The sequence below is a fragment of the Doryrhamphus excisus genome, chromosome 17 (assembly GCF_030265055.1).
Source record: "Doryrhamphus excisus isolate RoL2022-K1 chromosome 17, RoL_Dexc_1.0, whole genome shotgun sequence".
Lineage (NCBI taxonomy): Eukaryota > Metazoa > Chordata > Actinopteri > Syngnathiformes > Syngnathidae > Doryrhamphus > Doryrhamphus excisus.
Window position 1 is genome coordinate 12655757 of NC_080482.1, and position 22696 is coordinate 12678452.

General features: G+C 41.6%; 2 long non-coding RNA genes across 3 annotated transcripts; both read left to right on the forward strand.

Annotated features, from left to right (window-relative positions):
* Positions 1–101: 101 nt before the first annotated feature.
* Positions 102–22574, forward strand: LOC131105345 (uncharacterized). 2 transcript variants are annotated; one of them, XR_009119922.1, is made up of 6 exons: positions 102–243; positions 569–592; positions 1181–1250; positions 12001–12100; positions 21594–21732; positions 21801–22574. It is a non-coding gene; the product is annotated as an uncharacterized LOC131105345 (long non-coding RNA). The 2 variants fall into 2 exon arrangements; XR_009119921.1 differs by lacking the exons at positions 21594–21732; positions 21801–22574 and having other exon boundaries at positions 12001–12609.
* Positions 6504–7090, forward strand: LOC131105346 (uncharacterized). The gene is made up of 3 exons (XR_009119923.1): positions 6504–6553; positions 6626–6686; positions 6804–7090. It is a non-coding gene; the product is annotated as an uncharacterized LOC131105346 (long non-coding RNA).
* Positions 22575–22696: the final 122 nt, after the last annotated feature.

The following is a 22696-nucleotide window of genomic DNA, read 5'->3' on the forward strand; positions in this document are numbered from 1 at the left end:
TCACACAGAGAGCTGGACACAAATCTGACTAAAATATACATTTTAAATGTAAATCTAACATACCAAAGACCCCTCTAATCAACGTTCAGTATGCTGCCACCCCCAGGAAGTAATTGCAGGTTTAGGAATTAAACCGTCACGTTTATGCCAGTTACACCTGAGGAGACATGAACATACAAGTTAATAATTTGTATCTGCTTACCATGAAAATCTTAGCCCTTAAAATGAAGCTGCCATTTGAAGGTTAGTAGCTATGTAAAAATTAGCAAACACAGTAGTTCCTTGACAGTCAGCCATTGCTAGCATGCAAATGTTAGCATGATTCATGTTAACTTCTAGCTCTTTGTCATGTTACAAAATTTTAATCTGTTAATCATAAATAGTGACTTTTCATAATTAATCCATTGCCCTTAAATGTCTTAACTGTACGAATGGGTTCTTAAGAGTCCTATATTATATTCTTTTTCACCAATGTTAAATAATTGTCAGATGTCTCATAATAGTCTATTAGAAGTGTGTTATGTTTAAAAGTGCTTTTAGTAACACATGGTTTTGTATGTTTGTACAGGAAGAATCTTGCTCAAGTAAGCAAGTAAGTAACATTATAAGAAGCCCTTACTTTTTACTTGTGGTTGTCTTGCACACTGGAAGGGCCATAGCAAGGGAGGAGGAGGAAGTCTCAATATTGAGACTTTGTTATCACTGTCCCTTTCATAGCATCAGATCCTTTTCCATGTCCACAAAAAAAAGTACTGTATTTATTCTTCAAGATGGTCGCAATAATCAAGCAACTTAGACCAAGCTTGGGGCCAATGTTGGATCGATATTTCTCCACTTTCTTAGTGTTCTAATTCCACTTACATGGTGATGGCTTTCCTTTTCTATGCACTGTCATCGGAAGACTATGTCTCACACTGGGCAGACATAACAAAGAGCAAAATGACCAACAAAAGAACACAAGTGACAGCCTAACGTAACACAAAACACCATAACATGTTTATATCACATGTAACAAGGGAACATTAAGGAGGGGGGCATAACAGCTAGCAACACTAGTTTAGCTATGAGAGATACAGTACTAACATTAAATTCACAGCTCACATTGTACTATAGTGTCGCTCCGGTCCTGATCCAGTCTGGCTTGCAGCAAAGTGCCACTCACACTGTCTCTCCGGTATAGGGACTGCGGTGAGCATCCACTCCGGCTGTGGAAACCGCGCTGGCATGAGCAGATGTTAACAATAAGAAAGGTTTGTCCAGGTACTTAATTTGTACACCCGCATAACATGTCTTTTCATGAAGGCATCATAGTGTTTTGCCTGAGAAGGTTCCAGTAAACGCTTCTAATAACCGGTCTTCTTTCTTTTTTACTGTCGTAAATTCTGCTTTGGGTGGCTCATTCAATTTTGTACCACAGAAGAAAGCTTTCAAGATGGATTAATGTGATCTTTTCTTCTTCTTTTTGTGCCTGGCTTTTAACTGGATCGGATTCCGATCCGGTCTAGACGTCACCTCAGGCGACGTGTTTATGGAGACACGATGTTGTTTCCTTTCCAGATAGCGAGACTGATAAGCAGCAGCCAATCATTGAGCCTCTTTGCACTCACTGATGCCTTCTTGAAAACGACAAACATTTATCACTCAGGCACTGCTCCTGGATGGAGACTGTGGAAATTACGAGGGGGATGTGAATGTATCATGCATCCTGATGATGTTGAAACCAAAACGAAATATGTAATGAAGGATGTAATTTAGTATAAAGAGTTTGAAATTATGCAAGTTTTCATCATGGTTAAGTGTATCCAGTGTAATGTTGTCCTCTAGTGATGGAAAGAGGACAATGTGTGTCCTCCATGTGACTCACTGTCTCTGTGAACGAGATAGAGGGGAGCACCAACGCGGAGCCAAGGATCCAGAGCTGCTAAACCTATTAGAAGACTCCTGAATGCAAATCTGCTGGCTGCAGATATTTAATAAGAGACCTGTGCTGACAAATTCGATTACCTGGCTATTGCCAGTGGATAATGTGCTAAAAGCTTTCCCACTCAAGCTTCACTCCTTACTGAATATTATTCACACGTTGAGGGGCCACCGTGGCCTTAAAGGAGCACGCCGCTTGCAGGGGGAAGAGCGCCAAATGTCGTGTTGGTCACAACACGGTGGGTTAGCATAAAGTACTACATCTCTCTGAATTTATGTACACACTGTTATATTGCAAAGTCAGGTTATACATATGAAGCTATACATCCGGCATGGATGCTCAGAAAAGTTGCTCTGCTTTTTTTTACAAGAATGATAGAATGTGACTTCAAAACAAAGTTAAGTTTTATAGTACGTATTAACACTAATGCAAAAACAATGAGATGTGACATGAATAATTATCACATAAACACACGTGCATGCAATTGTGATGATGCTGTGGGAGACAAAAAAATAGCAAAAATCATGAAAAGCAAAACTTTTTTTTAAATGTCACAAGCAAGACGGAGCTGCCTGTGCTTGCAGCACCTGCTACCCGTTGAGAAGAGCGATGCCTGCCAGAAAAAGTCACTAGATTTGTCATAAGCAAAAAATTATTCTTATTCTTAAGGCCCTCAAAATAATTTGATGCATCATCCATCTTCTATACCACTTGTCCTCACTAAGGTCGTGGGGGTATTCTGCAGCCTATCCCAACTGACTTTGGGCGAGAGGCGGGGTACACCGGTCGGGTTACACAGGTCACCAGCCAATCGCAAACAATCATTCACACTCACATTCACACTGATGGACCATTTAGTCTCCAGGTAGCCTAACATGCATATTTTGGAACGTGAGAGGAAACCGGAGTACTCTGAACTTGCACGACATCAGCGGCCATCGTAAAACACTTTTTTACATTGACAGGAAGCTTGCAATAACACTCACACAGCCTTAGTAGCACACACACAGCCACATTAGCATTCTATGCTAAGCTAAACCCAACGACCGTCCATTTAATTTCGACACGTTTTATCTGCAACTATTAAGCGTTCTACCGGGAAACCACTTCCCCATACAAATGAATATTCTCCTCACGATGACAGCATTTCATTCATATTATGTCAATTTCTGCAAAATTCCATCTTTAATTGTACTTGTAGATTCAGTTTTTATTGGCCAATTCCGTCCAAACGCGAAAACCATAGGCCCCTAGAATCATAGAGCGGTCTGAATACCTGTTACATATTCTGACTAAGTCATCCTTCTCTGGCATACCAGGTGTGTATGAGGTGTGTTAAGAAACACTGTTACGGTGCCAACAACTGTACGGTGTTGGAGTGACCGTCTACATTCACAGTCCCATTATAATGTGTTTCTCAGAAACAGTAAACTGGGAGCTCCAAATCTATTTCAGTAACAAATATACTTATACACTAATAGGATGTATTCGGAGTGAACAAATGACAAATTTAATAAACTTTTATTTGAAACATTGAATTCAGCCACATGAAGTAAAGTCAATGATTGGCAGGAGATAATATATTAAAATAGTCACACTGACAGGTGTTTGAGAAAAAAAAGTGTTGTAGGTTGGAGTGAATGAAAAGCCGGTCAAAAAGTAATAATCGGAGAGCGGTGGTGAGTGGGAGCTAACAAGATATGACTGCTGCACTCAAGGATATGACAATGAAAGCATCCCCACAATTATTTTGCCGGATAAATGGCCGGCGTGTGAGGAGGTCAGCAAGGAAGCGCAGCCAATTCCCAGCAGAGTGGAATTTGGAGAGAAATAATCGCTTCGTGATTGAATTGGAAAGCGGGACATTTGAGCCAGAGTAATGAAATGGCTGTTATTGTGACCCGACCCTTTCACCTCGCTGACGATTTTTCACCAGATTACAGAGCGGGCGGCACGGGTGACTATTTGCCTACAGAAATACATTACATATATGTACATGCTGGTGTTTTGCACATATAAATCCGCATTATGGCAGCTACTTCTGCTTGTTACATGTAGGCTGTCACCTGCAGGGCCGATGAGGCCATAGTGCTCCTTCGCTGAGGACCCAAAACTCTGCCTTTGTCTGTCTTTCAATGGCTGCTGCATGAAGTGGTGTCATAGAGGCTGAACTAGCAAATAGTGACAAAATGTCAACACCATATTTGCTGCAACAAAAAATGGCATAAAAATAGGACATAACAAAAGTTGGGTGGATTAAATGAATGTTTTGCTTTTTCTTTGGCTTTTTTTGGTGGCAAAGATGAAATATGTGATAACATAGCGCCCAATTCATGTTCAGAAATACAGTCATTTTTTTATAGCATAACATTTGTGCATAAATTTGGCCTCAGTTTTTGTAACAAACTAGTCCGCTCTGTATCTTTCTGCGTAATTGAGTGCCCAAACAAAGCACCATACGCCTTGCTGACTCATTGTCTGTGTATTGTTCATCATGTGACTGCTAAATAACCTGCCATTGGGCCAAAGAATTTGATAAAGAAGGTGAGAAACACTATTGGATTCATTGTCATCAGTCTACAGGAAGTCAGCATCAATAATATGTTCCATGTATTCATCATTTGTAATTATTTCACATTTATTGCCTCAGTATTTTATTACTTTTATTAGGGTCCTTATTCAAGCCTACATAATTTTCATTATTTCAGTTAATATGCTCACAAAAATATATTTTTGAGTCATTGATATCAACAATTGAACAAAACTCAATTTAAAGTTCAGCTGAGGCCGTTTTTTTTGTTTGAAACCAGACCACAAGTCCAGCAGACTTTAAATGACATCCTCAAAATCCCCCAGACTGAAATGAATCATTTATTTGATGCCAACCTCACTGTAAATGGGTTTATTTATCCATAACTGATCATTGGTGCTTGAGAATACTTTGAAGTCTTCACTATTAAGTAGATTCTCATCCACCTGCTGTTAGTACAGTGACACACACACACACACACAGGTCGGTCTGTTGCCTGCGTTCATATGACTAATTAGACGAAGCCTCACACTGCGCCCTCTCTTTTGATGTTGAACCCTGGTGCTAATTGCTGCGTCAGTCGCGGGCCACAGTCGGGTTAAGTTCAAATGCAGGACCACTGCAGCCCCTCCCCCAGCCCCACTATCATAAAACCTTTATTTAATGGCGCATTCTGAAGTGTCATACGAGTGTTAAAAGATGTCACGCCATATTCCTAGTTTGTTCGAGTCTATTCATTGTGTGTCAATGAAATACTTCAGTCAGTACACTTCTTGAAGTATCCGGTGAGCACTGTGTGCAGGGTGGGGGTGTAATGGTCCACATGGATGTATTGAACCGTTTCAGTTCTTCACGTTCCGTTCGGTACTTTTTCTTGCTTGCATTTACCCGCGGCCTTCAAGGTTCAGTTTAAGTTTGGTTTTCCCTCCCTTTTCCGCCACATAGCCAAGATGGCAACTCTAGAGGGTGATACTGTATGTGTCCTGCATGGCCAGTGTGCATTTCATGAATGGAAATACGTAGCTACTAGGAAAAAGATATCTGGCATGTGCCGTTGGAACCTTACCATAACACCACATAGTAATGCATGTGTTTTGTGTTGATAGTCAGGAGTCCTGGGCCCCGTTTCAAGAAGCAGGTTCAACCAACTCTGGAGACTAACCCTGAACTCTGAGTTGATCTACTCTGAGACAGGAAACTCTGAGTTACGGGTTTCAGAACAGGTGATTTCAATTGGTTCAATCAACACAGAGTTTGTTCACTCTGAGTTAAGCGCTTGCACCATGACTTTAAAAAGCCCTGATCAATGGAGCCCCGTTCCCTCGATTCACCATGGCAACGAGTGATAAGAAAAGATCGTCATACGTATTTCAGTCCTCTGGAACTGGATATATTAATGCGGTCATACGGCGAATTTGAAAGCGTTTTTAAAAAGAAAAGCAACATTGAAAGCGTTTTTAAAAAGAAAAGCAACACGGCTGCAGCAGCGAAAGAACGCGAGTCGGCGTGGGAGAAGATTAGTGTTCGAGTCAATGCGTAAGTTTAAATTTATTATATACATTTATGTAATCACAATAATATTAGGCTACAGATGCAAACAAGTAGAATGGTGTTACAGCTACAATTTATGTCACTTAGATGTCATTCAGATGATGATGTCACTTAGATGATCATTCAGCGGCTGTTTCAGTGTGCATTATCTCCAACATAATATTGTTTTCACACACATAAATGTCCTCGCCTGTATACAGTTAAATCAGACATATGAAAAGCAACATCTAACTTCTACTCAGCCAACAGAAAGCGGGCAGATGCCCGCAAAACTGGCGGAGGACCACCCCCACCACGTCTGACCGAGGCAGAGGAGCTGGCCATGAGTCAGACTGTCGGGAGGCCAGTCGCAGAGGGGATCCCTGGAGGAACCTCATCCTCGGACATGATTACACAGGAGCCACCAGCCTTGATAAGATGTAATAGGCCTAGGCCTCAAACTTCTTTTGGGCCTATAGTTCATTGTTAATTTCCCTTTCATGTGTTTTTCTTTTGTCTCAACAGATTCTGAAGGCGTACTTGGTCTAGTGGATCCATATGCCACTTTAACTGTAAGTAGCCAATAGTCCAGAGATTATGCCATATTTAAAGTATAGCATAGTGAAACACAACACTCTAAACAGGATGATGAAGAAAGCTGCCTTCTCTGTGGTGTCTGAGAGGGAGCCTGAGAGGCCTACAGAGGTAAAATCTTGATGTTACTGATTTCCTCTCCATTCACTTGTCTTTACATGCTTTTGTGGATTATAGTGACTTTTAGCCTACACTGAAGTATTAACGGATTCTTATCCATTTTAACAGAGCATGGCTGGGCAGCAGGAAGAGGGTCCCTCAACCTCCACAGCACAGATTGACACAGTGAGATACGTATTCAGTAAATTCCAGAGGTTAATTCAGTGGAATTCATGTGCAACTGTATAATGTCATCCTTATGTGTTCCCAGCTACCACTAAAAGAAATCTACAAAGTGCATTTATTAAAATCAGTACAAAAACAGAAAAAGAAATGGTGCTGCTGGACCGCCAGATAACTAAAGCGGATCTGGAAATTGAATTATTAAAACACAAGTTAGAGGTGGGTGCATGGTCATAGGTGAATTGTGTTGATGATTGTAACAATTAAAAAGTAAGAAACCATTTTTTTTTCTTATTTGTAGGAAATAAAGAAAAAAATATATATATTTTTTTGTCTTTCTGTTTATTTTACTGCTGTTGGTGATGGTGATTATGAAAAACGACCAAACTGGCTTTAAACACGCGCGACAATGAATGAATCACACCGTGTGTAGCGTAAGAGGGCGGAGACAGAAAGAAACTCGAGGTTCATTGAAGAAAACCTGGTCCCGACCAGGTTATGTTCACAGAGTCTGTTGCCATAGTAACTGACACCGAGGTTAAGTTACCTCTCTCTGTGAAACAGGCTGGAGTTACTCCTCTGTCTCTGGTTTGACTTACCTCCCTTTTTGAAACGGAAAACTCAGAGTTTCCCTCATTTCAGGGTTAACATACTCAGAGTTTTCACTAAACCTGCTTCGTGAAACGGGGCCCTGATGTCCACAAATGCACCTCACATGTGATTGGCGGAGGATGAAGAAGTGTTGTGTGGGTGTTGGAGACTTTGGAACTGAGCACTGCCGTTGACGTGTTAAGGTCAGAAAAAGGTAATAAAGACAAAAAAAAAGAGTCTCCGATTATATTAATGGGCTAAATTTCAGTGTTGGTAACGTCAGTAATGCTGTTGTAATGTTTGGAATAGTGTTTAATCGACTGCAACATTCATGTACTTGCCGTGCTTTTCCTCCATATATGTGACTTTAGGAGCATATTTTCCCCAAACTTCATTCGTCAAATTCCAAATTGTACGACCTCGGGGGTGTTGGATGTTAGAGGTTCCAGAGTAGAAAGTCACATATCAGGCAGCGATGTGGTCAAACAAGTGTTGGATCTTTCAATGCAATGTTTCAGCCTTTAAATAATAGAGGAGCTCTGGCGGAAACAAATGATTGTCATCTACTCGCGTGCGTCCTGAGACTGCGAGTGCGTCAGACATGCGAGAAGCTCATAACACGGGCACGACACCCGAACGCTTTTTGCAGCACGGCAGTGACAACTGTGAGGTTTTAGCAGCAGCAACAGCAGCAGCAGCAGGGAAAAGACGTGTGGTGCTAAAAGCTTAAGAGTAGCACCCCCCCCCCCCCCCCCCCCCCTCCGGCTACCTTCTGCTGCACATCTTTAACAAGCAGAGCTGTAATTGTGTTGTGATTCTGAATGGCACTTTGACCCCACCGACCCCCCACCCCTTTTCTCTTTGTGAGTGACTTCTCTAAATATGGCCACACTGAGAGGGAGTCATCCTGCCGTGTTAGACTCCATGTCCTGATCGGCGTTTGACGTCCACTTTAGAACTCCACACCTCAGCACGGAGAGATGATCTGCTTGGAGCAAAGTTGTCAAGCTTTTACGTGAAAAATGTTGGCAACCAGAAGCCAAAAAGTTTCCATGTGTCCAATATGACCAGAAAAACCATTTGATAAACAGTCTAGTCGGAATACTCTCTAAAAATATAGCAACAAAGTTCCTCCTGCTCTGTCTTCTGGTAGACCAGGTGCGGATGATGTTTAGAAGCAATTCCATCTGATGTACGGAGCTGGAAGGACAACCTACATTCACAGACAGTCCCATCATCGTGTGTTTATGAGCGAGGGCGGATGAGCACAAATAAATGAATGGGCTTCCAGCAGTGGTAAATATGAGGTTAGTTAAAATTGGAAAAAGTGGATTTCCGTACATTCACCATAAAAACAGACACCAAAACAATATCTCAAAGAACTCTGAGAAATATACTGTATGTCCTTCATAGACTGGAGTAGCCAATAAGTGGCGATGTGAAAGGACTGCTCGGATGTAATCTGGCAGTCTCATGGCTTGTGTTCCTCGCTAGAAGTGGGATTAGCATTGCGGCTAAAACAACACTGAGAGAACTGGAGCAGAGCCAAGCAGGCCCATGAAAAGGTCCATTGTTGGAAGTGTTGTTATTGGCCCGAATAATCTGTGCTTAGTTCCAGCATATTCCACATATGCACACATACACACGCACAATGAACAAGCACTTTTCACACTTGTCATGTATTACAGTTGTCTGCTGATACCCGTCAGGGAATTTCATCCTGCTACTTGCATCAGAATTAAAAGAATAAATCCTGTTTTTCTTCCGTCGCTGCACGCTTACGTCACATTCTGTCTGTGATATGATCGGCTTCCAGTATTTGACCCCATTAAAAGTCCGTCTGGAGTCAAAGTTCAAGAAGAGGATTATGGCATTTGGCAGTGACCACGTCTGAACCCTCCAGGGGGGCCGCAGGGAGGGGAAACTTGATCTTTGCGACGTGGCCACGACACAAAAGGTGGCGTAGGGAATTATAACTGGGAACTTGACTTATGGATGTTCAATATAACGTTTTGCTATATATTATGCAATGGAACATCAGGCCATTTTTCCCATAGGTAAAAATGTAAATCTCATCAATTTGTTCCACATACCCAAAAATTTATTGAAAAAAATCTAAAGAGAATTATTACTTTTACATGCTAAAAAAACAATACAAAATAACTATGAATGATGAATGTATGGAACCTAGGGCAAACTAGTTTATTACCGGCAAGAATCTAAATTTTTGTAAAACGTTTCTACAAAAAGTTTATGTGACAACTGGGGCATACGAAAACCAAGTTTAACTGTATGTGATACACTATGGGTAAGTGTCACATTTGAGAATATTCATTTTGATAGCAAACTAATTCAAACTGAATCAATAGCGCCTCTGCTGGTTGCAGCCACATACTACACTGTAGTCCTGAACTAAATTCCACAAAATACAATCAGTTGTGGGCATCCTTTGTCATGCAGTACAGATAAAATGATTATTTTTAAGCATAGAAAAAGAACTAAAAAAGCAAATACCGTAAGTATCTAATGCCAAGTGAAAGTGCTGAGGGGAAGTTGATGGTCAAGGTGGGAGTGTGTGTGATGGTGGTGGGGGGGTTAGTGGGCCTCTTCCTCGTGCCTCCAGTCGAGCAGAAAATCTCAGCAAATTAGTTACCGCGACGACGGCTGGTCGGGGAGCTTTCATCCAGCGCAGCGGCACAATGGGATCGGGGAAAGGAATCACCTCCCCTACTAACAACATCCTCACCCCCGCTCCTCTAAGCCTCCCTCGCTGCTGTCCAACCATCCATTACCCTTTGCAGCATTAGCACCCCTGAAGAGGTGCCACATAAATACTGAGCAGCCGCTAAGAACCAGTGCAGGCCCGAGGGACACTGCTTCGTCCTGTGTGTGAATATACACTGTTCAGTTTATTAGGTACACCCGCAGAGAACTGATAAAAAGTAACACATACATATACAGTATTTATATATTCTTATATACTGTGTATGCTATTTTTAACGATGATGCCAAAGTATTTACACATTGTTAATTAAAGGCCCATTTTAATGCATATTTTTTATGTTGAATTGATAAATCAACAAAAAATACATAATTCTTTATAATAAATTTACATTTTTCATTTTATTTTTAATTAAAAAATGTAATTCTGTGGTTCTGCCTCTCAAATGTGAATATTTTTACATTTTTTTAGTCCTCCATGAAAGCAGACCTGCTATCTTTGTGTCTTACAAGATATTCATTTTCTGATACGTTGCGGACCAAACCACTTACAGTTTGTGTTTGGTTCATATTGAAGTGGTCCATGGAGGGTGTAACTGGTCACTCGATTCATCGTAACAAGAAGCTTCAGATTAATCGACTGAGAAAACAATCGTTAGCTGCAGTCCTTGAAATTAGATTTCATATTGGTGAATGTATTCCTTATATCATTGAAGTATTTAAATTACTATGCCGTTACTATTACTATGCGGGCTATTCCTTAAAAATGAAAGAAATGTGTATGATTTGGCACCATAATGATAACAACAATGATATTCCTGCCTCCTGTAAGTTTAGTTGTATTGTGTGGCTGTTGTCGTCATCATCATGATGATCATGTGTAAAGTAACAAAGTTTCAGTCAATACTAAAAGGCTGAAAAAAACCACATCTCTCCCCATGTCCACTGGGACTGCCAAGCACACAGTCGAGTACATGCATAGTGCAAGAACACAAAGCAGTTGATGTGCAAACCTTCAGGGAAGCATGTTAGCTGCTAAAAACCTAAAGATATGGAACGTACACAGTCACACCTCTGAGTGGATTTCTCACTCACTCACACAATGTCACACATCCCAACTCCCGACACAAATAATAATGGTGTCCACTTTGTCGTCTGGTGGATTTCAATGTTCCTTCGTCCGATCACAATCAATGCTGCACATAAAATTCATGTTTCAAAACACACCATTGATTTCAACACCGCCATTTGTAGCGTTGTCTTACTTGTGTCAGCAAATTATTGACTGGAATCATTTTGCATTTTATATCACTATAATGATTCTCTATTAAATATATTTTTTGGTAATAATGTGGGGTATCTCAAATGGAATTCCTTATAGGAAAAATGTGTATTTTGTTCAACCATGTGGAAGTAATGAATCACTAAAACCGAGGTACCACTGTATTTTAAAGTGGACTACATGAAATTGGGCTTAACTTGTGTTTGAAAGCGCAGGAAAATAAAACAATGCGACTTTTTAGTTCATGTCGTACCACTGAGTTGGGGTGAATGTGTTCTTCATTTCATTGGACTCTGTTTGACCTCGGATAATTATCGATAAATTGATCAGTAAATTTTATTCTTAAGATGTGTCATTTTCCACGGAAAAGCAAGCATCCATTTCTCAGACTTTTGCTCGAAGATCTATTTAAAACAGCATAATTTAAACTGTTTGAGTTCAATCAAGTGTTGATAGCTGGTTTCCAGTGATGGCGTGATGATAGAAAGATGTTCAGGGACTTCTGTTGCTCTATGGCCTTTGACCCCTGACTTCCCTCTCTGTTTGCAGCCACTGTGCAGCAGCGGGAGAAGCAAGAGGATTACTGTGGCCGCTGATAGACGATGGATAATGGATGCTGCGTTCAAAGACAGATTTATGCTGCGCTGAGGTTTACAAACACACACTTATCCTCTGTGTCTACAAGTTGCTGGGCTGTACATTTGCCAGGATTCACCTCCAGAGAGACAACCTGACCCCTGGTGCCTCACGCCAAACAATAACTTATTAGATTGCAGATTTAAAGGAAAATGTCACTTTTGAAATTTTTTTTGCCTATCATCCACAATCCTTATGTGAGAAATGAACCCCAGTGTTTTTCTCTTTTCTGGTCTTTCTAAATATATTAAAATAGTCAGCTAATAATGCACATGATGGGACTCACCGAACCTTCAGAAAAAAACTCATAATAAGCATAAATAATGTGACCTACATATTTACTCATCCCATCCCAGCCATTTTTGATGATTTTGACTGATTTTTCAAGGCACACATAATATTGTGTTCTTGGGCTATATAGACATGGTATATACCAACAGAAAGATTAGACTCTCTTCTTTTATTAAAAAGTTTGTTTCTACACTTTTCTCTTCTTTATTAGTTAGCATTAGAACATAGGTAAAAAAAAATGCTTCATGAAAAATACATTTCAAGCGTAACTTTCTCTTTGACACAAATTTAGCCATATATATGTGGCCAAAATGTCTAAAAGATGGTGCCACAATATAAACAGCACAAAAATGGTTGTTTTACATGAACATAATTTATTTACAAATATAACACCGTGAACTACAGTATTTACAATTTGAGGCATTTGCAACTGAACTGTGTATGCACACCAGATGCCTTTTCACTTGCTGGTTGCTGCTAAGCATGTATTTCTATGGAAAAGATGCATCCACATCTTTTAAAAAATGCACTTCTGCCACCTTGTGGATGTTTTTTTGGCTTAAAACTGCACCAAACATGCTCTCTTCTATTGCAGAGTTGCATCATTACCTCTTTGTGCCTATTATGCCCAATATGTCTTTGGGAGCGAATGAGTTAACCAAGCGACAGCAACACACCACACACTTCCGAAAGCGGTAATGCCACATATTAGAGCTGCCGTCATTGCAGCGGGTGTATTATTTTGATAAACTTTCACATTTTTTTGTGCAGCGGTTCATGAGTAGAAGAGCTACTATATTCATTCATTCATTCATTTTCTACCGCTTATCCTCACGAGGGTCGCAGGCATGCTGGAGCCTATCAGACCATTCAGACCACACTCACATTCATACCTATGGACAATTTGGAGTCACCAATTAAGCTAGCATGTTTTTGGAATGTGGGTGGAAACTGGAGTACCCGGAGAAAACCCACGCATGCACAGGGAGAACATGCAAACTCCACACCGAGATGCCCACGGGTAAGAGCTATATTACACAAACAAATTCATCCAGTTGGTCATTGTTTACGTGTATCAGTGTACTCACACCTTTACAAATATTTTTACATCTATAGTCTGCAGAATACAGCATCATTTCATGTTTTTACACATATTTTTAGTTAATTCTTTTTCTTTCTGTAATTTTTTTCCAATTTCACTTTGTGTTTCTCTATCATTAAATACAACAGACTTGATACCAGGGTAACACACATTCCGCCTGGTCAGCTTTCTGGCTGCAGTGTTTTGTGCATGATTGTAATACATGTATATGTGTGTCTACCATCAGTCCTTCGATAAACTGTCTCCCAGACACTAATAGTGTCTCCGCAGCCCATTAGCGACCCCCAATTAGTGAACGCAACAAGTCTGTGTTCTTTTATCAGCGGCGTTCAGGTCTTTGGGGTGTCTGCATGTTGGAGGTCAAGAGCGGCACCGGGGGTCAAAATAACTTTCCACATGAAAACATAATGCAACTATTCTGCAGGCTTTACTGTGGCATCATTGCTGTTTTGGCTCCGCTTGTCTTATCAGGTTGCTGTGAGTGGATGCTAGCAGTGACGGCCTGCTGTTCCCAGGGAGGGGGGCTGGCCACAATCACTGTGTGTTTGTATACTGGAGTTGGGGGGGGGGCTGGGGGGGGGGGGGGGGGGGGGGGGCTGGTATGGTGTTGACAGGGCCTTGCCTCGTCCGTATTTGTGCATGTTTCGTGTGTCAAGATGCCGCCAAGCAGCTGAGATGATGATGTCGAAACAGTCCTGTTTATGTGGGGACCACATGGATTGTCAGTGTTTTGGCATACATGAAGTAATTTGGGGTCATTTGTGTCCACAAATAGATTTGGCGCTACCTGTTGGCCCTCACTCATAGAATAAGAAGATGTAGTATAAATGCTTCAAACCTCAAATTGTCACAAACATGCTCCAAAATGACAATGTATCCTACATATAACACTACAATATAGTCATAAATATGTTGACACACAGTCACATCATGACAGTGGTTATTAACAACCAGGGAAGGCAAAAATACAGGAAGTGGTTCATAAATGGCGGGCATGGTGCGTGGTTAACTTATTTACCCATCGGGCTCTGCTTGTTGCAACATTAACCTCTCTCTCTTTTTTTAACTTTTAAAAGCTTTTCAGAGCGATAAGGCACTCGCGCCCCTTCCCTCAGGACAACTGGCGGTCAGCTCACCAACTTTAAACTCACACGTGCTGCACCCGCTCTTTCAGCGATGTCATTCAAAACAAATAGTGTATCATTATCTTATTAGCTAATCATAATATCATTATCTAATTTTTACAGTTTCTTCAATGTAAAACCAGTATGGCTCAATGTAATTGGCTGCCAGACAGGAAGTGACTAAATGCTTCTCTGTCCAGAAGGTGGAAACAAAGTTGTGTTTTTCTCCCACGCTAGTGATAGAGCTATCAGTACCCCCAAAAAAACCTCAGTCCCCCCTTCTCCTGGTCCTCAGGAGGAGCCAGCCAATAAAGATAAGCTTGACGGAGGAGTCATCCAATAAATGATAAGAGTGCGAGCGTACCAGCCAATAAAAGATAAGGTGTACAGGGGCGGTTATGTTTCTGGACTTCCTGGCAAGTTTTTTTTATTTTTTTTATTTCTTTGGCGGGCTGATACGTGACTTGCTGCTGATATGCTTGGCGTCTTGCTGGCATCCGCAGAGACGCAGAACATAAGGGTGTGCAGCAGCAGCAGCAGGAGGGTTCCTGTACATCCTTTCTTCTTCCTGTGCAGAATGTGTTGCAGCTCAACAGTCCATTAACTGCTGCACCTGCTGGGAGGCATCAGACTCCTGTTTTGTATACAGCGACTTTAACTGCAGTACCAACTTATTTGACGTACTTTTCTGCTGCTTGTTTGCCATTGTAAAGAATACCAAAAAACAGCAAGTAATTGTGACGGCCATAAAAACTACTCATTTTGACACACAGCTTTTTGACAAACCCTCATGCGAGCCCAACGTTGATGTTTTCCTCTGATTTCAGATCAACATTTACAATTATTATCTTAAATTAATCTCGAAAACATCCCTTCTTTCTTCAGTTGCCATTGTTCACCAAATACGCAATCAAGGTTTAAGCCCTAAATGTGCCCCACACACTTCAAAAATGATAATGATAAAGATGTTTGATGGAACAGATGGAATCGGAGTCATAGTCTAGCCTTTAACCTGATTCTCAGGCTAGCGTTACGACAACATTTCTGTCTGTTGTGGAGTTGCCTACATCTCCCTCTAAAGCGGCTAGCAGTAGTATGCCACTATTAGCTGCTGGGTCAGTGTTTTTTTCCCAAGCTGCATCTACATAATTCACACCGCTTGCCTGTTTCATCACCGCATATTTCAGTAAAATGATCACAATTATACACTAACTTGTGTTTACCTCACTGCAAGTTTTGAGGCCAGCTTGACTGTCGAACAAACATGGTGGCACCATCTTACAATGACGTCGCATCGTTGCATAGTACAGCAAATGTTATGATGTCTTATCACATTTTTAGAAATACGATTTAGAACATTCATTCATTCATTTTCTACCGCTTTTTCCTCACGAGGGTCGTGGGGGGTGCTGGAGCCTATCCCAGCTGTCTTTGGGTGAGAGGCGGGGTACACCCTGGACTGGTCGCCAGCCAATCATAGGGCACATATAGACAAACAACCATTCACACTCACATTCATACCTATGGACAATTTGGAGTCACCAATTAACCTAGCATGTTTTTGGAATGTAGGAGGAAACCGGAGAAAAACGGGGAGAACATGCAAACTCCACACAGAGATGGCCGAGGGTGGAATTGAACCCTGGTCTCCTTGCTGTGAGGTCTGCGCGCTAACCACTAGACCGCCGTGCCGCCCCGATTTAGAACAAATCTGCAAATCATGTGCTGTCTAAAATCCTGTTGTTGTTTTGTCGTTGGAATGTTTGTATTCTTTTATCACAACCCACACCCATGGGGACAGTGTACTATTGGAAAGTGAAGCTAATGCTAAATATGAACAAAGAGCATTCAGGTTACATTTGAATCGTCATTGAAATCAATTTAAGAAAATATTGTTGACTTATTGGTAAAAAGAATGTTGAACGATAGCATTGTGAGCGTGTGCTGCTAAATGCCCCATTACAGATTACACAACTTAATAAGTGCTAGCAGTACAATAGTGCAATGGCAATGGCAACAATTGGAAAAAGTGCTGAGTGGACAAGAAGGTCTGTGATGGAAAACATCCGTGTTTTTACTTCATAGACGTGTCTTCACTGATTGTTTTTCACTTTCTTAAACGGCCACATGTTGGATAATCTGAGAACGGTGAAGGCACACATTCTTCAAGCACGCTCATTTGCGTCTGACGGGCCCCTAATGGGACGTGCACGCCAGACACACAACTGTGCACGGCAGACAGCACATGAAGACGGACTTGTCGTCTTTGAGCCATCAAAGATAAAGTGAGAGTCCTGCTCCATGTCTCTCACACACACACACACGCACACACACGTACACACACTGACAGCACCAACCCCCCCCCCCCCCCCCCCCCCTGCCTCCTCCTCCTCACTGCCACACTGCAGTCGCTAATGATGGACAGCTGAAGGCACACTCTTGGGGCGCCAATCAAATTTGCAGGCCTGTAATTGGATTACAGCGGGCAGGGGGGAGGGCTTTTATCCCCCCACCCCCTACTCCCCCACCCTCACTTGTTTGTGCTCTCGTCTAAAGTTGAATGATGGACAAAAGAGCGGCCTGTCGACTGGGAGGCTGAGTGCTGATTGGTTGGCTTGGTTTGTGTGTGTTTTTGCTTTTTACTTCCATCACTGTGTGCATGTGTGCGCGTGTGCGTCGCCGCGAGGCACCAAAGAGCGAAGCATCACTTAGCTCATTGCCTCGTCTCTGTTGCCTTTTCAGCAGGGCTCAACACCAGAACCAGAACCACTCAAAGGTCGGGCCGTCGCGCTGCGATACAAACGCCACGTTGCACACACAAAAGAACTCTAAATAGAACATCATTCTCAAGATTGAACATGCTGCTGACGGCAAGTTTTTGCAAAATCATGAAACAGGTGGAAATATGAGAAAACAACACACAATACATAGGACGTAATATTCCTACAATATATGAATGCTACATTTTATTTAATTTTCTTCTATGGAAGATTTTGGACCACTAATATATAGTACAAACGTTTTCAGATTTATATGTTTTAATAATACCAATAATTAGCGTTTTTATAATTTGACAAATATTAATACATTTTGCATAATTAATTTAAATTCATTTAAAAATGAATTATAATTTTTCCAATTGATTAAAAACAAAAAATCCTGTTTATTCTGTTGCCTTTCCAGTTACCAGTTGACTTATTGTGTCGTATTAAGACAATAGAAAAAATAAATTAAATACAAATGCCGCAATATATTTATTTATTTGACATTTTGAAAATGATAGTAAATATATTTAACTATTTCTATCATTGGTTCTGGAGCTGCTTCATGTTATTTATGGCATACTATAATCCAACTTAATTAAGAAGGTGATTGTTAATGGACAATGATTAATTGTTGCATTTACTAAATATATTATATTTAGTAAATTTACTAAATATATTATATTTAGTAAATGCATACACGCACAAACACACACAAACCAAGCCAACCAAATTTACTAAATATATTATATTTTGTAAATGCATAGCATGACATATACGCATAGATTTTAACTGTCATATACGTATATTGTATTTTGAAATTGAAGTAGGCATTTTACAATGTGTCACGGACTAGCATGCGCCTTCACTGTCTGGTGGCTGTCTCTTGTCCGTGGAGATGCTACACGTGGGAATGTTGTGGGAAAGTGCGTCCTATCAGCGCTCTCACGCCAGGAAGCTGTCACCTCAGTCAGCCGACAGCAGCCTGGAGTGTCAAACAGAGATGCTAACTGGTGTGGTTGTCTGATATCACCACCGTTTTTTTTTGTACCGTATAAATCTACAAAACATAACAAAATATAATTATGTCAAAGAAAATTGAGTTGAGGATGACAATGCTGAATTATATATCACAGCATATGGTGGTGTGATTGGACACCTCGTTAGTGGTATGATCTTCTGCTAGGAAAACCGATAACAAAAGATGTAAGAGGAGTTGTGATGCATACCAGCCAAACCTCATGTATTCTTTGGAAAACTCATGTATTTTCCCATATTATTACTGTATTATAGCTTTCACCAAAATTATGTGCCGGGTGGAAATTATGGTGGAAAGACCAACATTTCCCATATTTTCCCCAATTATACTCGAAAATCTACCCTGGTTTCTAATGCAAATGTTGTCAGTTATGTTATGATGATATGGAAAACAATGAAGTTGGTAACAGTGAGAGACAGGACACTGGACAAACTGCTCTCCATCATGGACGAACCCGCTCACCCACTCCATCGGACAATAGAGCGGCAGCGGAGCTCATTTTCCGACAAACTCCTCCAGTTCCGTTCACACAGTGAATGCTATTGCACTGTACTGTCTGTCTTGGTTTGTGTACAGTGTAAATTTACTTGTATTTACTTATAACTTATGTATTACTTACATTTTACTTACTGTATTAGTTATTACTTATGTATTTATTCATTAGTACATACTATTTGGAAAATGGCTGCACGGTGACCAAGTGGTTAGCGTGCAGGCCACACAGCTAGACCCGGTGGTCTGAAGTGTGGTCTAAAAAGTGTATGTGGTCTAAGCTGCAAATCTCTTTCAAGGATCCTCTCACTACATAGTCCGACTTTTGTGTGCCTGTGTTGCACGACTGCTGCAGGCTAACATGTCAAGTACGCTGTATTCTTTCAGCGATGTGAGTGAAGTGTACAACAACATTTCCTGTATATATAGTCATGTGACCACATCATCTCTTTGATTGTTGACTAAGAATATTGGGCAGGCCAGAGTGTTTGTGTTTGTGTTGATGTTATTTTTATGTTGTGTGTTATGTGTGTGTGTGTGTGTGTGTGTGTGTGTGTGTGTGTGTGTGTGAGGGAACGCTGGCTGACGTCTTCCAGAGTCTAGCTAAGAGTGTGTCGGTCAGCCTGGGCTGACACTGAACTATCTCAGGACACGTTAATCCTGCAGAGCTCACCTTTATCAGCCAGCCAGCTAGCCAACATCCTCACTAGACCCTACACCCCCCCGCACCTCCCCGTATGGTGATCCATCGCCTCCTTTGCTAGCACTTGTTCAGTGCTACATTTGTTTTTGTGTCGATTATAAACGTCGCCATTTCTCAAACTGTCCACATCCACTTCTTGTAGCCTGAACACTTGACTTGCATTTTGTAACGTTCCTAAGTGCCATACAAGTGGAAAAAGAGGTGAAGCAGAATTAATTGCATGTCACATTTTAACATTGTACAGCTGGGATAGGCTCCAGCATACCCACCACCCTAGTGAGGATAGATAGGATGGATGGATTTAAAAATTTTTAAGGGACATAAAAGTGTAAAAAGACATGGAGCACGGTTAATAGCATAAAGAGTCTGTATCGACTTTTAATTGAGCAGCTAACCTCAGAAGCTGTCTAGATCTTCCAGAATCTGCACCTCTTTCTGCAGTGTTTCATGGACTTCCTGCGACCCAAATGGTCTGTTTAATATACTCCACTCCCGGTCATCCTCCAGGTACGCTCACTCCGCTGTGATTGGTCATACTCCCAAGTGTTCCCTAGGACTTCTGGTCAGCTCTACTGAGTTCAGGTAATATGCAGCCAATATAAGGAAGTCCGGATCACGTCAGTAGAAGTCGGTGTTAGAAAAAATTCTGTAAAACCACGTGTGCAGAGCGATCCAAAATTTCTTTCATGCCGAAAGTCATCATCTGATGCGTTGGCATGGTTTAACATGAGAATATAACATTTTAACAACATTTATACTGTAGGTCAAAAAAGTGGAAAAAGCTAGCAACTGAGTTAGCATGTGGTGACGCTGGAGTCGTGCTGCGATGAGTGTGAGTCAGCATAATTCCATAACACCCATTTTTGACGCTCAGCCTTGTCTCGGCACATAACCCCCCCACACCCCAATAAAAGCACAACAATGCACTATTTAGAACTCCTAGAGTTCTGAGTTCTCTCTGTGAGAAGTGTGTATTTCCCAAAATTTGTGGTTAAAATTGTTCTGTTATTCTTCTCGTCCAAAAGTGAGGTCATGTGACCCATCAGCATAGCGGCGGCCTTGCCCTTCCAGAGGTGCCGGAATGCCTGAGGATTAAAGTGTACTCCGAGTACCGGATCTGTTTTATTTCTTCAGAAGTACCTGTGAGCTTCCCGCACGGAGGAGGAGTGTGTGAAAAAGTGCTGATTGTTGCATCGAAGGCCCTGTTTGTAGAGTCATAAATACAGTCAGGATTAAGAGCGTGTAAACATGTCGGCAGTACCACACAGGGATGGGAAAGTGGAGCGGCTTGAGTGGCACATATATCGGTCTGCTCGTGTTCTTTACATCGTAAAAAGGAGATCTTATTCAAGCTTCTTTGTCAGCAACAAGCTGCTGTGGACTTGGGTTCGAATCTCAGCTTGGCATCTTTATGTGGAGTTTGCATGTTCTCCCTGTGCGTGTGTGGGTTTTCTCCGGGTACTCCAAAAACATGCTAGGTTAATCGGTGACTCCAAATTGTCCATAAGGTGTGAAAGGTTGTTTGACTAAATGTGCCCTGTGATTGGCTGGCGACCAGTCCAGGGTGTACCCCGCCTCTCGCCCGACGACAGCTGGGATAGGCTCCAGCATACCCATGACCCTTGTGAGCATAAGCGGCATAGAAAAACTGATAAATACATTTATTTCAAATTTGTCTTTGCCATAATTTCATTATAAATAAAAAAGCCAATCACCTTGTATGAAATTACACGCAATATGCAATATTTAGCTATATTTCAGTGCATTATATCTTATGTACGTACATGTAGTGTATTTACACCATTAAGTCAGAAGAATCTCGAGTCATTGTAATAAAAATGTTTGGAAGAGGATTGGCACTTTGCTTCTGTTCTGCTGATTCCTTCTTGCATGTTTGCTCTTTGTCCCCAGGCGGCACTCTTAGGAAGCAAAGTGGGCCGCCATTCTACCTTAAATCCTTCCAAAGCTTCTCCTCCTCTGTCTCCTGCGTCAGGTGTGCAAAGAGGTGCGTCGTGTACAAGATGACAGCCGGGCTTATCTCCCCTTGTGTGGTTCTCATGCGCTGAATGCCTGACGGCCTCCACGACATGCAAAATGGGACAATTTGTGTACCGCACAAGAGACACTTTGAAGTGAGAGGAGGATGATGGTGAAGATGATGGCTCGTCTTTTAACATCTCTTGTCTTTTGCGTCCGCCAGGAAGCATGGAGCTAAAACTTGGCAGATCAAAGCCAAGATGGCTGACAAGCGGAGGGAGATGACGACCTCGGGGAGCACTCGCACACATTCACGCAAATCCTACCGAGACAACCATTTTATCTTCGCACAATAAACGTCTTAATTGCACATAATCACACATGACAACTTGAAAACGGACACGCAGGCTGACTAAAAGAGAGACCAGGTGTGTTTAACGTATGCAGACAACTTCCATGTTGGATAATTATTAGTGCATTCATGTTTTAGCTGTCACCAAGTTATTGCAGCATAACTGCTGTTAGATCAGGGAGGTCCGAACTTAGTCAAAAATGAAAGGAAAACCCACGCACGCATGGGGAGAACATGCAAACTCCACATAGAGATGCCCAACTGGAGATTTGAACCCAGGTCTTCCAGACTAGGTCTCCTGACTATGTGGTCAACATGCTAACCACTAGGCCACTGTGCAGTCAAAATTCAGTTCTCGTGTGTCCAAGGATATACATTGTACACAATTAAACAAAGTATAAGACAACTGAAAAATATAATTGTCATCATAGCTGTATGGATCTGATACTGTACTGTATACTACCATGGTAATAGCGATGTTTAGATAATCTGACCACCTCTGCTATCTAACATGGCCTTTGTCGCAGGTTAGGACACAGTAACAGCCATTTTTCATGAGACAACCCCCCCTCCCCGGGTTCAAATGTGGGTGGTCGAGGGTGAGGGCCAGGAAATGGCCGTCCCTTAAATGGCTTGTAAAAAAGTGACAGGTAAAACAAGCGCAGAGTAATAAATGTCCCACTTCCCGACGTATGAATGAGCGAAAGTGCCAGAGGAAGAGAGGAAGCAGTATATGCCGCCGTCCATGGGGGGAAAATGGGGTTCCC